Source organism: Thalassophryne amazonica, chromosome 17 (assembly GCF_902500255.1).
Source record: "Thalassophryne amazonica chromosome 17, fThaAma1.1, whole genome shotgun sequence".
NCBI lineage: Eukaryota > Metazoa > Chordata > Actinopteri > Batrachoidiformes > Batrachoididae > Thalassophryne > Thalassophryne amazonica.
This window is the reverse complement of record NC_047119.1, coordinates 41,781,353-41,804,665: the sequence shown is the minus strand read 5'-3', so window position 1 is coordinate 41,804,665 and position 23,313 is coordinate 41,781,353. Positions and strand designations below refer to the sequence as shown.

Here is a 23,313-nt window from a genome sequence, read left to right as displayed (position 1 = left end):
TCCAGCAGGAGTTACAACTGACACGCTGCCATTACTGAGCACACCAACAGTGCTGACAACAGCGCCCCCACATCCAGAACGGACAAGAATTCTGCTACTGCAGCAGTAACACAAACACACACATAGAAATGTTGCTGCTCAACAAACAAACAAAAACACAAAATGTCAAAATTTCCATAATGAAAGCTTGTTTTAAGTTTGCTCATGACACCTTTTAGTCACAAAAAAAAAAAAAAAAAAAATCTGGATTGATGAAATGATATAAAAATGTAATTTTCTGAAATGTTTGCGAGACGCAGGATTTGTGAACAGATGCTCATTCTCATGGAGGCCCTGAAACGTGAAATATGAGATGGAAAAATGATAAAATAATTTCTGACAGACGGTTTGGCCGTGAAGCTGCAGAAAGATTCAGCAGCAGCCATGACACTTGTTCTCCGTTCATGTGAACAAGACCCAGAGACCCCCCCCCCCAACCCCAATGCCCCCCGCTTCTTGTTACCAAGCCGATTTCATTATCCAGCCCCCCATTCCAACATTTGCCACCCCTCCTCCACTGTGCAATCAACAACAACACAAACAACAACGAAGGCACGAACAGGACTAAACAATGCCCCCCCCAAAATAACATTTGAAGCATGCACGCTGTCCAGTGGTATGTTTGTGTAATTGCAAACAAAACACACACACACAAAAAAACTATTTCTTTCATCCACAAACTCCTGGCTGTGATTTTTCTTGCATTTGTAGATTTAGTTTCTCGTAGCTTTAGCGTTGCACAGAAAAACGCGGCGTGTGTTTCGCGTTTGGTGTGTCAGTCTCAGACAAAACGGGGCTGCTGAAATGCGGCAGGCACTGCAGATTTTTGTTGGCTGGCTGACAGCATCATGCCGCTGCCAAAGCCCCGATGGCGGAAACGACTAAAAGACGCATAAGGCTGGCATTAGAGCCCCAAATCTTTTCCCCTCGCTCCCTCCCTCTTCTTCTCTTTTCTCGCTCCGTGGCGCGGCATTTACTTTGGTCGGGGTCTGACTCGATTTGGCAATGTTCACATCCACCCATGAATTTATCAATCCGTCTTTATTTTGCTGTGATCTGAGGGGGAGGAAGAGGAAACGTGGCACCTGAAACGCAGTGGGAGGTTTAGGTAAAACCGCTATGCTGATGGCGGGTTTCTTCTTCTTCCCCCCCTTTTTCTGCAGATGTAACCCCTGCCATCCTTTCCCAAGTGTCACCCAACAAGAAATTCCTGGATTTTTACTTTGTTCCAGGGTTTATGTGCATATATTCCTCTTGTTATCTGCTGCCTTTGTCTGGAGGATTTTGGGTGAGATTTCCACAAAAACCTCGAACACAAAGGAATCTGAACTTATTTCAATGCGTTTTCTTTTTCTTGCTAAACTCTCAAATAAATAATAATAAAAAAAACAGCTTCCTCCAATTATGATCCCAAGACAATAAAAGCACAGCAAAAACATTCAGGATTACCTAAAAATAAAAGCCTAATTCTGTGCTCGGAGTCCATTATTGCTGGAACAATAATGAGCGGTGCTGTAAACAAAGGTGGCGCCGCTGTAAACTGTTTGTTTATTGTTTTATAGACAGATGATGTCTGCTAATGTTGAATTTAAAAGGTTCTTAGAGATGGATTTAACACATTTTCTCTTGTCTTCAGGATTGAGACTGAAAGGCGAAGACAAAGGACGAGGTACGAAAGAGGAAAAAAGGTGTGAAATTCTGAATTAGAAGCACAATATGGAAGTATTAGAGTGCGGCGCAGCGAGTGCTGAGATCTGTGCGACTAAATAAAGACTCAATGTTCACTGTGTGAAGAGGCAGCTTCACATCGCACACACAAACACAATTTATCTTACAAAGTCGATGAAAAATTTCCTGTGACAAATAAATACAAAAATAAATAATTTTTGAAAACATAAAATAACAAACACATCTGGTTTACATGATTAACCAGCTCATGTTGATCTAATTTTACCTATAATATTGAAACTGTATAGATACAAATCAAAGTTCTTACCAAGCCACAAAATAAATGTAATGACAAATTTGCAAGATACATAATACAAAAACAAACAAAACTGAGCTAAAACAAACAAACAAAAGAAAAACGCATATACAGCTATACAGCATACATAGCTAAAACAAACTGTAATCAAACACAAAAAAAGGTAAAACAGCTCATTTCTAGCTTGAACAAATGTTATCATGGCTAAAAGCTAAGATGAGTAAAAGCCGTGTCGCCGACCAAACGGCCCCCTCTAAAAATTAGCCTGCCCTGCTTTCACTGTGCCTTCACTGCGCATGTGTCTGAGACTGACTCTGAGTCTGACTCTCCACACCCAAAGCGATCAAAGGGAATAAATAATGTGATTGTTAACAATCAGATGACAAATTAACACTGTTATTTCCCCCCGGCTCTTTTATGCAAGATTCTGCCCCTTACCAAAAACCAAACAACTATATTTCTCATTTTGAGTTTATTAAAGGTCACGTTAGAAACCAGGCCTGTGTCCCTCACAGACAGTGTCCATCTTGTGAAGGTACACAATGTAACTTGTACAAAACTTTTATACAATGTGGGTGTTAGTAATGGGTGTGGTTTAGTCTCACATTTCTAATTGTTACTGGCTCTCACCAACAGAGGGAGATCTCCCTGTGTCTGAAACTTGGACATATGATGAAGTAAAACTTAACTTATATTTCTCAGAACTTCCAAACAAATAACACAAATACTTGATAGCTAACATAAAATAAAGAATTAGCACAGATATTATCTAACAACACCTTAAATCATTCTAAAGTCAGTTTTAAGCAGACACGAGGCGATAATTGGTGAATCACTACTGACGCTCCGAAATGACATGTGGCTCTCCGAATGGTCCCCGTCTTTTATTATAAAATTGTACAAAAACGTCAGATACTGTATCTGTCACTGAGCTAGATGATGACTGGACTGCAGTTTTAAACAGAAACGAGGTGATAATCGGTGAATCACTGCTGATGCTCAGAAATGACGCATGTGCAGTGAAGGCAGGGCGGACAGATTTTTAGGGGGGACCGTTCACCAGTCTGTGAGGACGCACTCCACACCACAGAGCCGCACTGTCTCCTGGAAAGCAACTACCCGGGCAGACAACCGGCGCATCCCCACCTCTCCAATGTAACCATCTAACGCCTGCAATGAGATGAGCAGTGGGCGTGTCCTTGACCTTCTCCAGTCTCTGGGGTCCTCAACACTGAGACACCTGAGTGCTGGGTCATGTCCAGAGAAACACCACATGGATTAACCCGTTTTAGGCCCAGATTTTTTTTTTATAAGTGGAAAAAGTTGCATTAGTACCTTTGAGATTTTTTATTGTCTGTAGAAAATGACAGTAATACACTTCATCAACAATTGTTGCCAGTGGTGCAAAACGGGTTAAATGTGGTAGCTGATGTTCCCTCACAGTGTCAGTGATCCTCCTCATCTGAGCCTCATGAACACCCCTATTCCACTGAGCGCTGTTCCTCCCCGTTTCATGCTGAACAGAAAATCAGGTTGCTGTTTGAAGCATCACAGTAACTTCTTGATCCATCTTTTGTCAATCTTGAACAAACTTGGCATACGCAGAAGGTACGGCCATCATTGGCACCGGTTTTGAAATCGGGGTGAAATTTTCAAGCTGTTCAAAAATGCCTCCAGCCTGACTGGAGGCATGCACACACAGTAAGCCATTTCATCCCATGTTTGTACTTTTTCTGGATTGTGGGGGATTGTAATAGAACGGTGCCCTGTGGAATAGGCGTCTAAGTAACCCTCCATTTGACACAGTCATTCCAGCAGGACCCAAGGATCCTCCACAGATACCTGGTACAAAAGACATCCAGTCATCACCTTAGGTCACTGATTAGAGTCCAAATCTGACAACCAAACAGTAAGACAGGAAACACCAGGACCCTAAAGACTTGGACCTTCATTCCCCTGGAAAGATATTGGAATCAGCAAACGCCTTTGGCCTTTGACCTCATGCCACCATAAGATCTTCCCAGGCATCTCTCAATCACAAAGTCCGAGGACACAGAGACATGAACGTCACTGCTGAGTGACTGTCTCTACAAGTTCAACAATTTCACCACATGCAAACGCACTTCTGGCAGTTGAGTCCAGGAAGCCACTGAAAGCCTGGATCTTAGTCTGGATCCAGGACGACCACGAACCCAGACACTCTGGTTCTTCACTCAGCTTCTCAAGTGCTGCAATCAGAACATCCAGTGATTCCAAAAAGATCACAGCATCGTCCATGAAATCAAGGTTAGTAAACATTTCCTGGCCAAGAAAAGCACCTAAACCCCTGGTTCCCACAACCTGACCCAGCACCAAAACCAACACCCAATCCAACACCCAGTCCAACACCAAGACCAACACCCAATCCAACACCCAATCCAACACCCAGTCCAACACCCAGTCCAACACTCAGTCCAACACTCAGTCCAACACTCAGTCCATGCAAGCATTAAAAAGAGTAGGAGCCAGAAAAGATGCACTGCTGATAATCACACTTGCACAGAGTACTCGCACAGATAAGAAGTGGTTGATGGATGACTTCTTGGGCATGAAACCAGACTGTCCCGGTGCTGAGCAGCAAGTTACTGGGACTGAAACCTGTTGGGAAAAATCTTTTCCCGGCACAGAGAGCAGTTGTCATTTTCCAGGCGGTTGTCCTTTCCTTTCCAGAGTGGGACAACGAGTCCTTTTGTGCAGTTTGATGGGATGATGGATGTCTCCTGAAACAAAGACTGCAGAGCAAATTTTGCAGAGTAAAATTCACCCTGCAGGGACTACATTTGGTCCCACTCCAAATAGAGTTAAATAAACTCTATTATAGTGTGAAATCAGCTCTACTGTCTTGTCAAATCAAGTTTTTCAACTGCAGTAATAGTCATTCACAGCATGGTAGAGTTGATTTAACACTGTGATAGAGTTCATTTAACTCTATTTGGAGTGGGACCAAATGTAGTCCAGGCAGAGTTTTTTGCTCTGCAAAATTTACTGTGTGGTTGCAACACCAACAGATCGGCCTCCAGCACCCTGGTACCAGACACGGCCAACACCCCAGCAGAAGCATCAGTACTATACAACTCTGATGGCAAATAAAAGCTAACACAGCTAATAGCTAACAGGACTAATTGGGGTATTGATTTTTCTCAGGTGTATGACAGTGAGTTCCTTCCTCTACGGGAGGCGGAGCTGGAGGAAGGAGGTGAGCCCTCAGAAATGGATGATGGTTCATGTGCTGTCAGACTGCAAGGTTCAAAGGTCAAAGGATCCTGGGGGTTCAGGATCACACTCTGAGCTCCTCTTGTCACTGTCATGGTTGCCTCGTCTTTTTTCTGTTGCTATTTTTTTACTTACATTTTAATCATCTGTTAATTGCAGAGTTCATTTGCAAACACATTTAAGTTTTAAAAAAGAAAACTGCCCGGAATAAGCACATTTAGAAAGCGGTCTTTTTTTGTGTGTGAACACGTCCGCCCCCTCGGTCCCGACTTAATACCTGTATTTAGAGTAATGTGGCAGCGTTTGAACACCTGCACGGCACCATGGATGTGCGAGTGGCGTCCTGTCATTGATGTACGCTGTGCGATTTGACACGACCACCTGGCTGCAGAATAATGACATATCTGCTCCCACACGCTGCTAAAGAGGCGGCGATCAGGGCAGCTCCGTCACAGCGGGCCCGCCCCATGTGACACCCAGCGGTGAGGACGGCGGAAAGAAATGGACAGCAGGAGGACGGACGCAGACATCATGGCGCCTACAACCGCCAACACAGACGGCTGCTGTCAAAGTGCCACAAACCAAATCTTAAAAACTGTTAAAGTGAAAATATCTCTTAGCAAGCGCGGAGATCCACAGAAATGGTCAACGCCAACGACAAATCTGTGACGTTTACACACACGCAATATACGCGTATATTGTGTATATATATATCGTAAATCTGAAAATATGTCATTATAATAATCAGTAAATAAACCAAAATCTCTCTTCATTAGTTTGTTATGAGTGACATCCTTTTTGACATTCTAATTTACTTAGAAAATCCAGTTCCAGTGGTGATTTTTAAATATGCTATGAGTTAATACGTATAAACTCTCAGACCCATTGTCTTATAATGATCATTGTATTTTTGTTATTTTAGTATGAGCTCCACAGTGGGAACTGAACCACCAGCAGTCCTGCTGCCTTGCTACGTGGCCTGGGATTTGAACCTGCAGGCCAGTTTTTAAGCTCTTTGTGAGCTCAGTTCCATTCACTGTGTGCCAGCAGAGTCTCTGCCATGTCTGCTGCCATGGAAACAAACCAATGGCCAGGTCACCAAGGCCGCGGCATGCAGGAAACTTTGTAGTCGCCTCTGCGATGTAGATTTGATTCTTTGGGTTCGCAGCCCTCTGAACCTCAGTCTCTGATTTTTTTTTCCACCTCTGGCCGCAGGTCAGTTGTCACAGCATCACGTCTGCACTCAGACGAAAACTGTGCCGACTTTCCACTCCGTATTAAACACTTTATTCACAGAAGACAGCTGAGCATAGCGTTTCATGAATTCTCAGTCATTTACAAATATATATATATATATATATATATATATATATATATATATATGAAACAATTTTCTACAACAATTTATATAGAATTAAAAACAAAACAAAACAGAGAATGTATAGTGTTTTTGTCTTCTAATCGTTGTTAATATTTTATTACTGAATCTATAATTTATCTGTCATTAAAAATATTTTCAAAATTAATTACATTTATTTATATGAGACATGAATTATTAGATTTCACCCCCAACAAAATTAATATACATTAAACAATAAATAAAAAAATAAAAGAGACGTAGATTTCATAAAATCACATTTTCATATTTACATTGGGTATATATTGTAATATATTAAATTATATTTGAGAAGTCTTTCAACTATCTCAATTTAATTTGTCATTTTAAAATAATGTTAAAACTAATATTTTAAATATCGAATAAATTAAATGTGTGTGTGTGTGTGTGTGTGTGTGTGTGAGTGAGTGAGAGAGAGAGTGACATTGGAGAGGTTTTTGTCTGTTGTTTCTACAGTCACAGCTTCATCATAAACTTTAGTAAAAAGAAAATTGAGGTTCAAGTTTGTCAGAAGGCACATAGGATATTTAAGCCGATATTTCACTACTTCTTTGATGGAAACAAAAGAACTTAAATCACAATCATGCACTTTGAGTGTTACAGTCTTAAATTAACACTGTCAATTTTGCTGTGATTGGCAGTTGCTTTTTTGAAAGCAATCAGCACTAAAATGGATACATTTGTGGCAAACAAGAATTTTAACTCGTTTCCATTTCAAATCTAAAACAGACGTTCAGCGGAAGTCAAACTGGATTAAAGTCTGAAACAGCTAATGAACTGACCAATCAGATCAGAGGAATGAGAACACACAGCGTGTGAGCTGACCGTGGCACTGATGGTGGTGAAACACACACACAGGCGTGTGTGTGTGTTTCTGCATGTTGGGTTTGATTTTGCTTCATGATCCCTCATCTCACGGCCGAAAGCATCGGCAGCCATCATCCACCGCGCACGCAGACGAGCAGCGAGCAGCGCTTAAAGCAAAACTGGGCTTCCACGGCCATCCATTATCAGTGACAAGCTAAATGTACCATGGTACACCATATGGCACAGAGAGAGAGTGAGCAAGAGACTACAGCAAACTACGGGGGGGAGAAAAGAAACGAGTGCTGGAGCGCATCACAATGAAGGTGTTTTTATTTCTCTGTGTTCAGTTTAAATAATAATCTGCAACACAATCAGGGGATTGTGGATCAATACTGGGCAAAAAAATTACAGTCGACATATCATCACTCTGTGTAAAAATGAGCTAATCAACCAATCAATCAACCAGGAACATTGATCAGTTACTTCAGGCGGAGCTCATATGGTGCAGAATGTTAGGTAATTATTGATGAGGTCCCAAAAACTAGATGGACACCAGCAGACCTCACACCTCAGGGTGGATAAAATAATAATAATAACAATAATGTTTTAACTAGCAGGTCACACAGAAACGTGTCTGCACGGGGTCACTGACCCTCCTCCTGGAGGTCATCAACCCTGCACAGGGTCACCGAGCCTCCTCCTGAAGGTCACCTATCCATGCTTCCTGTGTGTACCTGCTGATTAGCCAAGTGTGGTGTTTCACAGCTTCTGATTGGCTGAACACACCTGAATTAATTACACATGCAAGGCAGCTGATCTCTAAGAGCAGGGTGGGTGATCTCTGACTATTTTAAAGACCCAACTGTCTTTAAACTACAGATTATAGCAGTGTTAAAAAAAAAATCTGCATTTTTGGAGTTCTAAGTTTAAAATGAAATAAAAAAATGTCCTAACCCACTCGGTGATCACTGACATCACATACAGATGTTAAAGGTGACTCAAACCATCACCTCAACCCTGCACCAGGAATCATCCATCCACTGAACGCTGATGAACCTCCACGTGTTGTTTCCAGAGATTAAAATCCAGTTGACAAAGTCTGAAGCATTGACTGCTTCATCTGCACGGGTTCAGCTGACTGGACGTGATGTTTGACACGTTACCCTCACAGAAGGACTCTGTGAGCTGCTGAAGTATTGATGTTCTCATTGTCGTGCGTCCAGTTCATTTGGGGTTAAGGTAATGTTTCTTATTAAGGGTTAGTTTTATTGGCATTCATGAAAACTAAACCACATATTTCACATAATGGTCCACATGAGCCTGTAACACATTTGTCCACTGGGGGCAGAATGTAGCTAAACCGTCCCTGACTGACAGGTATTAATAAATGCTGCTATGTCACAGAAACTATCCTGACAGACAAAATAATCAATAATACATCACTTAAATTTATTGCGTCATCATGTTACACAAGCAACATGGAAAGCGAACTGAAAACATACCAAAAAATGTTGCATGTAGGCAGCTACTTTTGCCAGCTTGGGATGGACGGGATGTCTGGCTGGGGGGTTGTGAACCAGGACCTAAGACAGTTGGATGCAGCAATGGATGGCACAGCTGTTTGATCCCTGACATGATGGAGGTCAAATGTGTATTTTGAGGTCAGAGACTTCAAAGTATGTTTTTTTTTTTCTTTTCTCACAGTGATAATTTTCAATTATTTCATCTGGTCCTAAACAAAAACTAAATCCCATCTTCTTTCTGATGGTCCACCAACAACAATCCACTTAATCTGACATACACTCACCAGAAGATTCATTAGCCACTAGAGGTTACTGGGGGGGAATCTGCAGTGAATCTTACATTTAGTTTGACTTCTGTTTCAGTGCAGACTGTATGAACCCAAAACATGTTTTTTTCCCCTTGTCAACTTCATTTAATTTGTTAATATTCATCCATTCCTGCATTTCAGGTCTGAAAGACTGTCCAAAAAAAGTTGGGACACTAAAGCATTTACTACTTTGCCATTCCTTCTCACAACACTAATAAGACGTTTTGCTATTGAGGACACTAAGCGATGAAGCGTTTCAGGTGTTATTTTGTCCCATTCTTTCTGCAAACATGTGTTAAGATGTGTAACAGTTCGGGACCATTAATGTTGCATTTTCCGTTTCCAAATTTTCCACACATTCTCTACTGGAGACAGGTCAGGACTGCAGGCAGGCCAGTCCAGAACCCGTTCCCTCTTCTTCTGCAGTCATGCCTTTGTAATGTGTGCAGAATGTGATTTTTCAGTCTTGTTGAAAAATGCATGGACGTCCCTGGAAAAGATATCATCTTGAAGGCAGCATATGTTGCTCTAAAATCTCAGTGGACTTTTCTGCATTAATGCTGCATCACAGAAGTGTAAATGACCTCTGTCAAGAGCACTGACACAACCCCGGACCATGACAGACCCTGGCTTTTGGACTTGTTGCTGATAACAGTCTGGATGGTCCTTTTTTATCTTTGTTCCAGGAGCACACAGCATCCATTTCTTCAAAAGAAGATCTGGAATGTTGATTCATCTAACCACAAAATGCATTTCCACTGTATGATGGTCCAACCCAGCTGTCTCCAAGCCCAGACAATTTGAGGCCGCTTATGGACAAGGTTAACATAAGCCTTCTTTTTTTGCACAGTAAAGTTGGTGAATGTAACTCTGGATTGTAGAGTTTGACAAAGGTTTCCCAAAGTAATCCCTTGCCCATGTGGTTATATCAGCTATTGATGAATGACAGTTCTTGATGCAGTGACATGTGAGGGATCACAGATCACAAGTGGTCAGGTTAGGCTTGCACTCTTGCCCTTGACACACTGAAATTCCTCCATATTCTTTACATGGTTTAATGATATCATGCAGTGTTGAAGGAGATGCATCCAAATCCCATCTATTTTCTATACCCGCTTAGCCCAATTAAGGGTCACAGCAGTTGTAGGGCATGAGGCAAACTACACCCTGGACAGGAATGTGCTGCAGGCCTTGAATGCAGGAATGGATGAAGGTGACCATACAAAACATGAATGCATTAAATATCTTGGGTTCATATTGTCTGCAGTGAAATAGAAGTCAAAGTAATCATAAGAATCACTGTGGTGTTTTATTATTATTATTTGCACTTTCCATACAGTGACAAACTTTTTCTGATTTGGGGTTGTAATGAAAACTATACAGAGTAACTTGTGCGTGCAACACAGATTTTTTTTGCACATAGGACAAATGACCTCAGAGTAAACATGATAATTTGTCTGCACGACATCAATCTATTGCACACATCATAGAGATCTAATGTGCAACATTACCGTAACGTGCACAAAATATATTATAGAGCATACAGAGACTATAAATAGTGTGTGATTTGGAGTGGTATATTCTGTTATTCAGCTCCACCGGAATGAATGAGTTTTGTCCTCCATCAATCTCAAAAATGTTGATCACACAGTGTAAGAAAAGAAACTGCAGCACAACCTCAAATGAGTGAAATTTTAATTAAAAAAAAACACACAAAAGACAAGTGTGCACACAACTGTGTGTGTGTAAGAAGACAGCGTATTGGCGAGGCTGTTACCTAAAATCGTGCCACAGGAAACATCTGTTCAGACAAAACAGACGTGTTGAGTTTAGACGGAGCCACAAAGAGGGCACCGCCACACACACAAACACAGTTACACACACAAATGTAATTAACATACATCACCACCACCCCCACCGCACCCCCACAAAAAAAATCAGACATTTATGTAATAAACACAAATTATTTTTTTCTTTCTTTAATGATCCAGACAATAAACTAGAGGTGAACTCACAGAGCATATACACCTGAGCGATCACTGAATTAACAGCGTTCCATGTTTTTTGTTCTAATTTCTTTAACAATAGCACTAATTCATTAAGATCAAAATGTAACAAATCCGAATCCTGATCTGAACCACATTTCAAATGACTGCCAGGTTTAATCAACATCAGTGCACATAGAACATGTTCAAAATGTTGAAATATGCCCAATTTACTCTGCAAAATGTAAAAACACAATCCAGAATACACAGTCAACACTTTCATCAGCATCACTGTGATCCATTTCTTATTGCTGCTGTATTATGTGCATCTACTTGTGCAAACCCTTGTGTTAATAAGGTTCCAGAGGATCTAAAAAAAAAAAAAAAAAAAACATGCCCGGCCTACAGACAAGCACCTGCCAATCAAAACATGAGTTTTTAACTCTTTCAGATAATCTGAAGAGTGCATCAGATCAAGTGTGGAAGTGTAGCGGAATTTAAAACAACAGGAACATGAGTTTGCATTTTCACAGAAGCCTTCATTTGAATGGGATGAATGAAGGAGTGCTGGACAGGTGAAAAGGATGCAGTGAAAAGAATAAAGTGGAAGAAAAATGAAGAGAGGAAATAAAAGATAGAATTTACAGGAAATGCAAAGAAGATGTGAGGAAGAGATGGAGGGAGAGAAGGAAAGAGAACAAAGAAATGCAGTCAAAATACAGAAGAGGAAGAAACACATCTGACTCTACCCACATTTTATTTTATTTATTTTTGCAAAGTAAAACTTCAGCATCGCAACAAACACAAAGATGTGACACAAAGTACAAACAAACAAAAAACAAAGAAACAACAACAACAAAAAAAGGTTTAAATGGACAAAATTACTGCTAGAAAACACCCCGCCAAATTACATTAAAATATACAATAAATCAGCCAAAATAACACATTTTAATTCAATTAATTTTTCAACTTATATTAAATTTCTTTAAAAAAAAACTAAAAAATAAATAAATAAGCCCAAATAAAAATAAATAAATAAATAAATAAAATAAACCGAAATAAAATCAATAAAAATTACCAACCAATAAAACTAATTTCAATCAATTTGTTATTAAATTAACAGGTCAAATGAGGGTAAAGAAGTTAAATGGATGAATTAAATATTAGAAACAATGTTAAATTACATAAATAAATAAAAAAAACTAATATAGCCATAATTACTACTCAAATCTAGATACCTGTTATGTATAAAATGTTTTAAAAATTAATTTGCAAAAACACAACCTAAAATAACCCATATACTATTAATAATTTATTATTATGATCATTAGTAGTAGTAGCAGCAGTAATAGTAATAGCAGTAAATTAAAAGGAACATTTTAAAAAGGCCTTTTCAATTATTTTATTGTTGTTTACAAAAATGCATTTAGCAACAATATTTTCACTTTTTATTCACCTCTGTTGGTGTTCGTGTGTGTGTTTCAGGGAAAGACTCCATCTCTCTCTCTCTCTCTCTCTCTCTCTCTCTCTCTCTCACACACACACACACACACACACACACACACACACACACACACACACACACACACACACACACACACACACACACACAGTTTTATAACAAAGACAGATTCTGTGCCACGTTGGCAAAGCCCAGGGGGCGATGGCAAAATCGTGCCAATGACACACACACACACACACACACAAACAGAACATCAGTATTCCAGTCGACTCGCTTGTTTGCTTTGTTCAGCTTCGACTTGCTGCTGGTTTTTTAAGAATTATTTTTATTTTATACCAAACATCTCGACACAGATGAAGCCTGAACACGTTAGGTCACTATCATTTCTAATCATACAAACCTCAACATAAAGATTCATTAGATTGATAACAAATAGTCTCCAAAAGTGTTTTGGTTTGGGACGACTTTAATGTCAAATATAGTGCATTTCTAAAGCAGTTCTTCCATCAGATGCATGTGTTCAAAGCTCCAGTGATACCCCCCCCCCCCCGCGCACGCGCACACACACACACACACACACACACACACACACACACACACACACACACACACACAGAGAAAGCACTCCTGCGCTAACAATAATAAGGCAGACAACAGAGGAGTAAACTAGCACTGAAGTTAAAGTTCTACTGAAGTACACTGTTATATTGTATATTAGCCCAGTTATTACCAGAATTATTACCACAGTGAATAACACGGTTATTACCACACTTAACAGTTACCATAATTATACCACAGTTATTAACAGTTAATATGATAATTGTTACCACAGTTATTAATGGCTACTAGCATAATTATTACCACTGTTAGCATAATTATTACCACAGTTATTACCATAATTATTATGCATTAATACCAGAGTCATTCCCACACCGATAAAGACTTCCATTTTTCCCATCATTTGTATGTTCCTCAAATTTGATGATGAATAATCATGGCTCCACATTGTGTTTGTTTTTCTGAGATCACAATCATATATGAAAAAAAAAAAAAATCAACACACACACACACAATCTACAATTTCAGCCCATCTGTCACCAGAAGCTGGTAACTTACAACCTGATTTTTAATTTTTTATCATATCATGCAGAATATACAGTATTTTCCAGAGTACAAGATGCAACTGTTAAAAAAATGCCTCTTGAAGGAAAAAACTCATATAAGTCGCTCCAGAGTATAAGTCACACTGTTGTGGGAAATAAACATTGTGTACTTTTTTATTTTGTTTAGTGCTTTGATTCCTGGTAAATTCTTATATAAATAGTCATTATAATTATTATCATTCGTAGTGATGAATGTGTGACCTTTCGGAATATAAGTCGCACCTGAGTATAAGTCGCAAGATCTCCCAAACTAAAAAAATAAAACCTGCACCCTCTTAGCCCTTTGTGGAACAAGTTGCCCACCCCTGATGTAGAGAATACATTAGAGTCCTGAGTCCAGAGTCAGGACTCTGATGAAGATGTAATCTCTACATCAAAATGCTAGTCTCTTTTATGGTTTTCACAGACATTTGTGTTACACCGGCGTTTCCCTTTTTTTTTTCAGAAAGTGATTGCTGTTGCAATCTTAATGGGGTTGCCTTAACGGATCAACGACTATGGACGATTGGCAGAGTTGCCAGAGTCACTTTGAAAAAGTAATCCAATTGCTGAAAAAAGAACTTAGTTACTTTACCAGTTACTCAATTTTAAAAGTAACTAAGTTAGATTACTAGTTACTTTATTAGTTACTTTAAGCAGCTGCTGACAACAACCTTCCCTGCCACCTCAACATCAAAATGATAACCGGTTTTGCCAATACTCACTTTATTGGAACTGCATTTTTAAAACTAACACAAAGTAAACAATGTATGTCCTGATATTTTAAGTTGAACTTAAATAATATTACCTGAAAAAAATACCTTACTGTAAAAAATGAAATAAAGTAAGTCTTTCTTGACTTCAATGAACATAAATACTTATTTTATGAAAAAAGATAATGCAATGATAAAATGCCCTTGGCGTATGAGCATTGTCTTCTTTATAATATGCAGTTGTTTAATTGGTATATATGTACCTAAAACAAATTACTTATTTAAAAATCATACAATGTGATTTTCTGAATTTTGTTTAGATTCTGTCTCTCACAGTTGACCTATGATAAAAATTACAGACCTCTCCCTTCTTTGTAATTGGGAAAATTTGCAAAATCAACTTACTTATTTGCCTCTCTCTCTCTCTCTCGCTCTCTCTCTCTCTCTCTCTCTCTCTCTCTCTCTCTCTCTCTCTCTCTCTCTCTCTCTATATATATATATATATATAATTAATTATACATTTATTGTTATTTACATTAATTATTAAGATCCTATTGTCTTATGTACAATTTGTACATGTTCAATAGTGCCCCTCTATCAACCAATCAATCATAAACAATATTTTCTTTTTAATGGCGTCTGCAGGAGACCATGCGTGTGCACATACATGAGCTTTTGTCAATAGCGGAAGTTAGCCTTGAGTTTGCGGAAGTTAGTATGCACACTTACATCCGCGAAATGTCTTGTAAATCACTCCAAAAGTGTTATCGCATTGCAAAAATGAGAATTTTCAGTTTTAGATGTGTTTCTTTCTTGCTAGCTTTTACACAATATATGACAAAGAGGTTATATTTACACACAAACGAAATAGAGTTTGCAGCTAGCTAGACCAGCCTGTGATGTCACCACGTTAATGTCCGCAAAATGTCTTGTAAATCACTTCAGAAGTGTTGTTAGGTTCTAAAAAGCGTTTTCAGTTTTAGAAGTGTTTATTTCTCACTAGCTTTTACATAATGTATGACAAAGAGGTTATATTTGTACACAAATGAAACAGTTTGCAGTTGGTTAGACCAGCCACTGATGTCACAGTATTTCTCTACTGTGATTGGGTGTCACCTCGCCCCTCAAAAAAAAAAAAAAAAAAAAAAAAGAAACACAGAACAGAATGAGAATGTGACTTTTTAACCTCTTAAAATAAGTCAAGGTTAGCCATCTTTGAATTTGTCCAAGGTCTGTGTCCTGTTAATGTGAAGACTCTGGCAGTAATAGGACTGGACAGATGTTGAGCACAGACAGATGGATAGACAGATGGATAGATGGACGCAAAGTCTTCTCAATACCCGATAGCCATATTTAATGGGTAGACTAGCCACACTATCTCTGCGATCGACTGGTCAATTGTAATGTTGATGTATTATGTATTAGACATTCCTGATTTATACTATATAAAAATACGAAAATAATATTAACGCACAGTGACTTGGAGAAGTAACTTTAATCTGATTACTAATTTGGAAATATTAACGCGCTAGATTACTCGTTACTGAAAAAAGTGGTCAAATAAGAGTAACGCATTACCGGCATCCCTGACGATTGGAGATCGGATCTTTACTGACCATCACGTGTTTGTACAATTTGAAAGGAGACAACGACTTTATACATGAATTTGTGTGAACCAGAGCAGGAGTGATTCTACATGGCTGTGGTGGGCGAACACAGGAGGAGAATTCTGCAGGATACATTTCTCAGGGTACGTATGTACTGATACTTTGTGCTCATTTTAGTTTTGTTTTTTCTGAATACAAAAAGCAACCAACATTGACATACTGGCATACAAGTCCAAGAATGAAACTGTAATTGGACGTAGGCGAGTTACCTTTACGCAGCTAAAAATCTGTTCCAAATGTTACGTAATGGTTATGGATTATGGCTATGAATCTGTCTTGTATTTTTCTGATGCACTCCTGCATATTTTACTTTTATCAGCTACATCAGGGCCCACATAAGTTAAAGACTTTGAAGAAATGATTTATAATCTAGTATATAATTTTTTTTAAAAGATAGTGTTGACAGAAGTGAGATATGCCCTTTAAGAATTTGTAATAGTCTTTTCTTACAACTGACGTTAAACTAAATGGATCTGTTTTTGAAGCAGTTTATACTTCAGAGAAGCAGGATTTTATAAAATAAAAGTGTGCGGCATAGCTACATAGCTAATCCACTAACTGCTCTTGTGCTCAGAGCTAATGTCCATCACAACAGACGTCGCAAGAATAACGACAGCTTACGACTGGTCCTGAACATGAACAACAACCAAAAATAAGCACTGAAATGAATCTAAATTTAATCTGAAATTTACTGTCCAAAATGTTAGAATGACATAGTGAGCACAGGTGTGTCCATTCTATGAAGAGTGATATGACAGATTTAATCACACTGGTTTTAATGTAATAAGGAGAAGACTTAAGTCCAGTCCAGGTCCTGAGGCCCGTTGGTGCCAGTGCTTATCACTGAATACTGTAATGTGACATGCATTAGAGGCTACAACTCCCTCTAGTGGCTCATGCCCATTTCCAGCAGGGTGGACTGAGACAATGCAGATGAAGTGTGACAAGTACAGTTGACCTGGAACCAAACCCAGGTCTACATATTGGTAATCAATCACCTTCTGCACTCAGCTACGTGCTCCGTTTTAATAAATGCATAAAATCTGAGTAATGCTGATTTCCAGCTCAGACAAACTTCTCTTAAACATCGGCGCAGGTGAAACCAGAACAACCATAAAGGAGGATTTTATTGATGCTAAAAGTCCCATTTTTTTCTTGTTCAAACTTCCAAAGTAGAACATCTCGTTTTAGTGTTTTCAACATCTGAACGTAAAAATATAATTTTGACGACGGTTAACCTCAGAGTGTCCGGCCGCCAAAGCTGCAGGATGTCATGTGACAGGATGTTTCATGTTGAATATTGTGATTAGAGATGCTGATTACAAGCTGCTGCAGAGTGAAGAGCAGAGTCTGATTATTAACTGTGTTCAGGTGCCCAAGAAAAAAAAAAAAAAAAGAAAAACCCAAACCACACAGATCTGTCCAACAATCTGTCAGTGTCATCGCTCCGCACAGGTGTACAACGGCAGCACAATCACACATTCAAATCATTCAGCGCGATGAGACGTTTGACTCCAGGAAACAACACCTGAAGAGACGACCCAGAAAAATGGGGGGAGGGCAACAGATGAAGTTATACCCCCCCCCCCCCACAAATTATTATTAGTGTAATATAACCAAATTACCAGTGCAATTACCCCCCCCCCCCCCAAAAAAAAATACCAGTACTGTTACAAACCAAAACATTACCAGTCCATTTGCAAACCCCCCAAAAATTGAATCCAGTTAGTAAAAAAAAAAAAAAAAAAGACCAGGGGCCTCATGAAAATTCAGTAAGGTATATCTTATATATTATATTCCAATTCTAAGGTGGAACTATGCTAGTATACTAAGGTATATCTAAATATCTAAAAAGGAAGAGTAAAATAGAAGAGTAGAAAAGAGTAGAGGAGAGCCACTTAGGTGCCTGGTCTTGAGAACTAGGGATGGTAGGTTGAAAAGCTTTTTTATCCCATGGGAACTCTCCCTACCCATCCAAGCGGCTCACGAAAAAAGGATATATATAATAATAAATAATAAGACATAAGACATCATATATATAACTAATATACAACATATACAATAAATATGGTACTATATAATATACAGGAGTAGGTTATAAAACCTAAATATTAATACAGGAGAAGATTGTAGCATAGGTATTTTAGTATGTAGACTAGTAGTAAAATTAAATTATAGTTAGTAGGCTAAGCTATAAATCTGGTATTTTATTATAGAAAGATAAGCTATGAGGTAATGTGTATTGGTATCTATCTAAAGTAACTCTGCTAGCATACTATAGGAAAATAAAAAAGCATAATAAATCAAAATAAAATAATAAATAATAAATAGCATAATAAAAAAAAAACAATCTATATGCTATCAAATGGAAACCTAAGAACTTAGGTACTACATGTTGACATCTTTAAAAGAACACAAACTGATGAATCATTAAAAATCTACATCATGTAAAATAAAGTTGTAAATAAAAATAAACTAGTTATAGTAAGAAGAGCTAAATTAGCCGTTAATAAGCCAACCGTACCTACCAAGCTAACAAGATAAACAAAAACGGTAATAGGTGTACAAAGTATAATAGCGTAGTTAAACCTACAATAACGGTATTAACAAATACATATAAAAATAAATGTGGACAAAAGTATGAATTAATGTGGGTTATCAAACATAAAAGAACCAACTATACTGTAAGCTATGATAAACGGTGCTACACCCAGCTGTACAAATGCAGTGTATGTACAAAGACTTGCGTTGACTTTGTACTAAAAGTTGGCGTACTCCAAAAACCCTGAATCAGGCATAAGCACAAACATATTCAGATATATCAAAGTGTGCGTAGCCATGAATCCACGGACGTTGGGTTTGTACATTCCACTGATCAGCCAGCTCACGCTGGAATGCCCATGATGCCAAGATGGCCAGCGTGGTCAGCACTTATGTGGGCACAGACAACCCATGGCTCCTCGCTGTAATTCGCTCTGGACCGGCTGCAGTTCTGTGTGCAACTCCAGTAACAGTGGCCTTGGTAAACGAAATCGGTTTATGAGCCAATTATCATCATTTGCAAGTAATTGCGTCGCGTTCCCTGACTACATGCTCATGTCGGATTGCACCATTTGGAAGGTACTTTAACAACGCTAACGCAGCCACTGTTAGTGCCATTTTATCACTTTGCGTCACTTTGCACGTGGTCTTATATCCAGCAATATAATTGCAAACACGTGGGTGTGTTAATTGTTCATCAGTGTGTCACTGATGTGCACATCACTCTGATGACTTCTTGTTTTTACACTATTAACGGTTCCCAGCATCACCTTTACATGTCCACAGTGGAACAATAGCTGTACAAATGTGCGTATGCTAGCCAGGATTTTTGCGTGATGCACCGTACATTTCCACGGTCATTTCACTTTTGATACAGCTGAGCGTTGCCGTGGAGACAGGTGTACACCAGGTTTTTGTATGTAAGCACGCTTTGTACATGAGGCCCCAGTCATTTTACAAACCAAAACAAATTACCAGTCCAGTTAACCCCCCCCAAAATTAACAGTCCAGTTGTAAAAACAACAACAAAAAAAACAAAAACAAATTACCAGTCCAGTTAAACCCCCCAAAATTAACAGTCCAGTTGTAAAAACAACAACAAAAAAATTACCAGTCCAGTTAACCCCCCCAAAATTAACAGTCCAGTTGTAAAAACAACAACAACAAAAAACAAAAACAAATTACCAGTCCAGTTAACCCCCCCAAAATTAACAGTCCAGTTGTAAAAACAACAAAAAACAAAAACAAATTACCAGTCCAGTTAACCCCCCCAAAATTAACAGTCCAGTTGTAAAAACAACAAAAAACAAAAACAAATTACCAGTCCAGTTAACCCCCCCAAAATTAACAGTCCAGTTGTAAAAACAACAACAAAAAAAAACAAATTACCAGTCCAGTTAACCCCCCCAAAATTAACAGTCCAGTTGTAAAAACAACAACAACAAAAAAAACAAATTACCAGTCCAGTTAACCCCCCCAAAATTAACAGTCCAGTTGTAAAAACAAAAAAAAAACAAAAACAAATTACCAGTCCAGTTAACCCCCCCCCCCCCCCCCGCAAAAAAAATTAACAGTCCAGTTGTAAAAACAAAAACAAACAAAAAAAAGCAGCTTGATAAGACCAAGTCTACATGCAAGCTGTGCAAGATGGTCAAGCATTTTGGAAGGAATGCTGGAGTGCATTTAGCACGCCATCAGCTGAAGGAAGTGGAGCAGCCACAACAGCTAACATGAGCAGCTGTCCAGTGAATACAGCAGCACTTTAACAAACTCCCAGCCAATACTTAACGTGAAAAAAAACTACATCATCGTCTGTTTCACTTCTAAAGGCCTGCACCCCTATAGCGTCACAACAAAGGCTTCAGAGCCATGATGCAGACAACTGAGCACCTTTCTTAGCGCACTGCAGCACTTGACAAGATCCCGAACGTAGCAGCTGTATGTGCTGAATTGATTTGCAATCAAAAAAAAAATGTTTTTGAATCAACATGATTTTGAACTAATCGTGACCCCATGAATCGGAATGGAATCGAATCATGAGATACTGAAACATTCACATCCCTAGTGACAACTGTGCACAACATATCTATAATCTATAAACTGAAAAAAGTTGTGTTTAAATGCTAAAACTCTATTTTTTTTTAAATGAAGTAAGATATAGTCTGTGTTTAAGTCATAAGATTTAAGTCATAAAAATAATTTTCTTTGGCAACACTATAATTGTATTTATTAGCCTTTAAATAAGCGATTCAAAATGTGACAATGGCAATATGTCATATTTTTTCACCTGAAGGAAAAAATTTCAAATGAACACACGGCCATGAATTTCTTTTGTATCGACCATATTTTGTAAATGTTTGTGAGAAATAAACACTTCGAAATCTAGCGCATCAAGCAAAGTCAAAGGTAATTTCCGATAATTTCAGAACTGCATGCATGCACACACACATTTCCTCCTGTAGATGGTGTTAAAGGAAAATAAAATATTCATTATGAAATTTCCCCCAGATAAATATATATATATATATATATATATATATATATATATATATATATATTTTATTTTATTTTTAAATGAGCTGCAATTTTGAAACACGTTTCAAAAATAAACCGATTTGATAATGCTCGAATTTTGGGAAAAACTAAAATTTACAGCGTTAATGGTATGAGCCAACTGCTATTCATAATATAATATGCAAATAAGAGAAGGGAAATAAAGTAAACTCAATTGTTGGAAGAAACATTTAAAAGTTTTTAACAGTTACCATTTTTAAATATACATTTTAAAGTGTCCAAACTCCAGTGGTTTCTCCTCACTAGAATTTTAAATCACCTGCACCAACATGCCATATTTTTCATCTTAAAAAAAAACATCAAGTTGCTTGTGTGTGAAATAATCCTCCAATTCTAAAAAATTACATACATACTCTAATAAAATGAAATTGTCTTTCCAGCTACATTTGTGTAATAAGAATAATAAAAAAGAAATAAAAGCTAACAAAGAATAAAATGATGATAATAATATATATTTGAATAATATTAGATTTGATATACTAATGGTACATAATAAACATACTGAAAAACTATTTTTATAAAGGAACATTATACTGAAACACACGTGTGTCACTGTACACGTTAAAGTGCTGTGTCAGTCAGATATAATATTGTCCTTTTGAGGTAGAATCTATTTGAAATCTGCACTGATTCTTTTCAGTCAGCCTCCAAAATGTTATATAAGTATGACCTGGTGGTGGCACTGTTACGAGGTCATGAAGTCACAAAAATGGACAGAACATTCTCTTTTTTTGCCCCACCTCCTCCTGCCAACAAATTAATTTGTATTTCACTGTTTTATTTTTTAATCTCTCAGTTTTTCTCTCCGTCTTTCTGTCCATTTTTCCTTCTCATCCATCGTTCATTCATGATTCAGTTCTCTTCCGTATTTATTCCTCCCTCTTTTCTTTCCATCCTCAGCTCATCTTCTTTCAACTCTCTCGCCATCTGCCGTCCTCTCCATCTCCATCCTTCTCTCCTCCCTCTCTCTCTCTCTGTCTCCTGGTGTCTCTCGTCCCTCCCTCCCTCCCTCCCTCTTCACCCAAAAAACTTGGCAGTGATCCTCGTCATGTTTTTTTCCTCTCTCTCCCCCTCGTTTGGGGGATTGCGAATGAATGCGATCCAATCTAGACCTCAGCTAAGAGACATGAATTTTCATTAATTACAACCTTGTCAGCAAAAGCATTATGGGAGCTGAATATGAAAATGCTAATGAGGGGAGCTCATTTGCATATTCTTCTTTGTTGGAATGTCATTAATTATTACTTTTTATGATGATGAATACAGCTGTCGATGGCTGGCCCTCCATGCCTAATTAGCTATCAGAAAATCCAACCATCAAAAAAAAGGAGCCCCGCCACAAACTTTACTTTTTAGATTTTTGTCTTTTTGTTCTTTTCACTGAGTTTCATACTCTGCAGTTGTACTTGAATCAATATTTTCCTTCTTTAGCCGATCAACAATCAATTCTATGTTTACATCCCAACAGTAACAGGCAACACTTTGATTTTTATCAATTTAGCTCTGGAGTACAAACTCGCTTATTAGTGAAGCATTAGAATGTGTCACCTTAAACAGGCTCAGCGGTTGTCGCTTAACCCACTAGCTCACTCACCTGTCATTCTGCCTCCATTATTAAGTTCCTTTGATCTGAACACCTTGACGAGTGGTCACTAAGTTTATTCACATAACGAGCTCAGACAGGTCTGTTCAGTCAACTAAGAGCTAGCAGACACCAGGTTTAGCTAACCTGGACTTGGTTTCATAAAGCGGTGTAATCTTTAAGTCCACTAAACTTACTTAGTCGACTACTACGGTTAGTCGCCCACCATTATCCATCTAATCACAGTTTCACATCAACGGCTAAACGTGTAGATTAGACGTTTTACGTTGGTCTACGATTTCCACAGGCATAACGGCCTCACGAGTGCCACTGCCAAG

General features: G+C 38.4%; 1 protein-coding gene and 1 long non-coding RNA gene across 5 annotated transcripts in view; both read right to left on the bottom strand.

The window, feature by feature from the left end:
- LOC117529754 (transcription factor 4-like) overlaps positions 1–23,313 on the bottom strand; it is a 236,245-nt gene that overhangs the window by 188,030 nt on the left and 24,902 nt on the right. The window lies entirely within an intron of this gene.
- Positions 365–23,264, bottom strand: LOC117529759. Its single transcript, XR_004566094.1, has 3 exons — positions 23,185–23,264; positions 17,230–17,236; positions 365–375 (listed from the first exon to the last, which is right to left on the bottom strand). It is a non-coding gene; the product is annotated as an uncharacterized LOC117529759 (long non-coding RNA).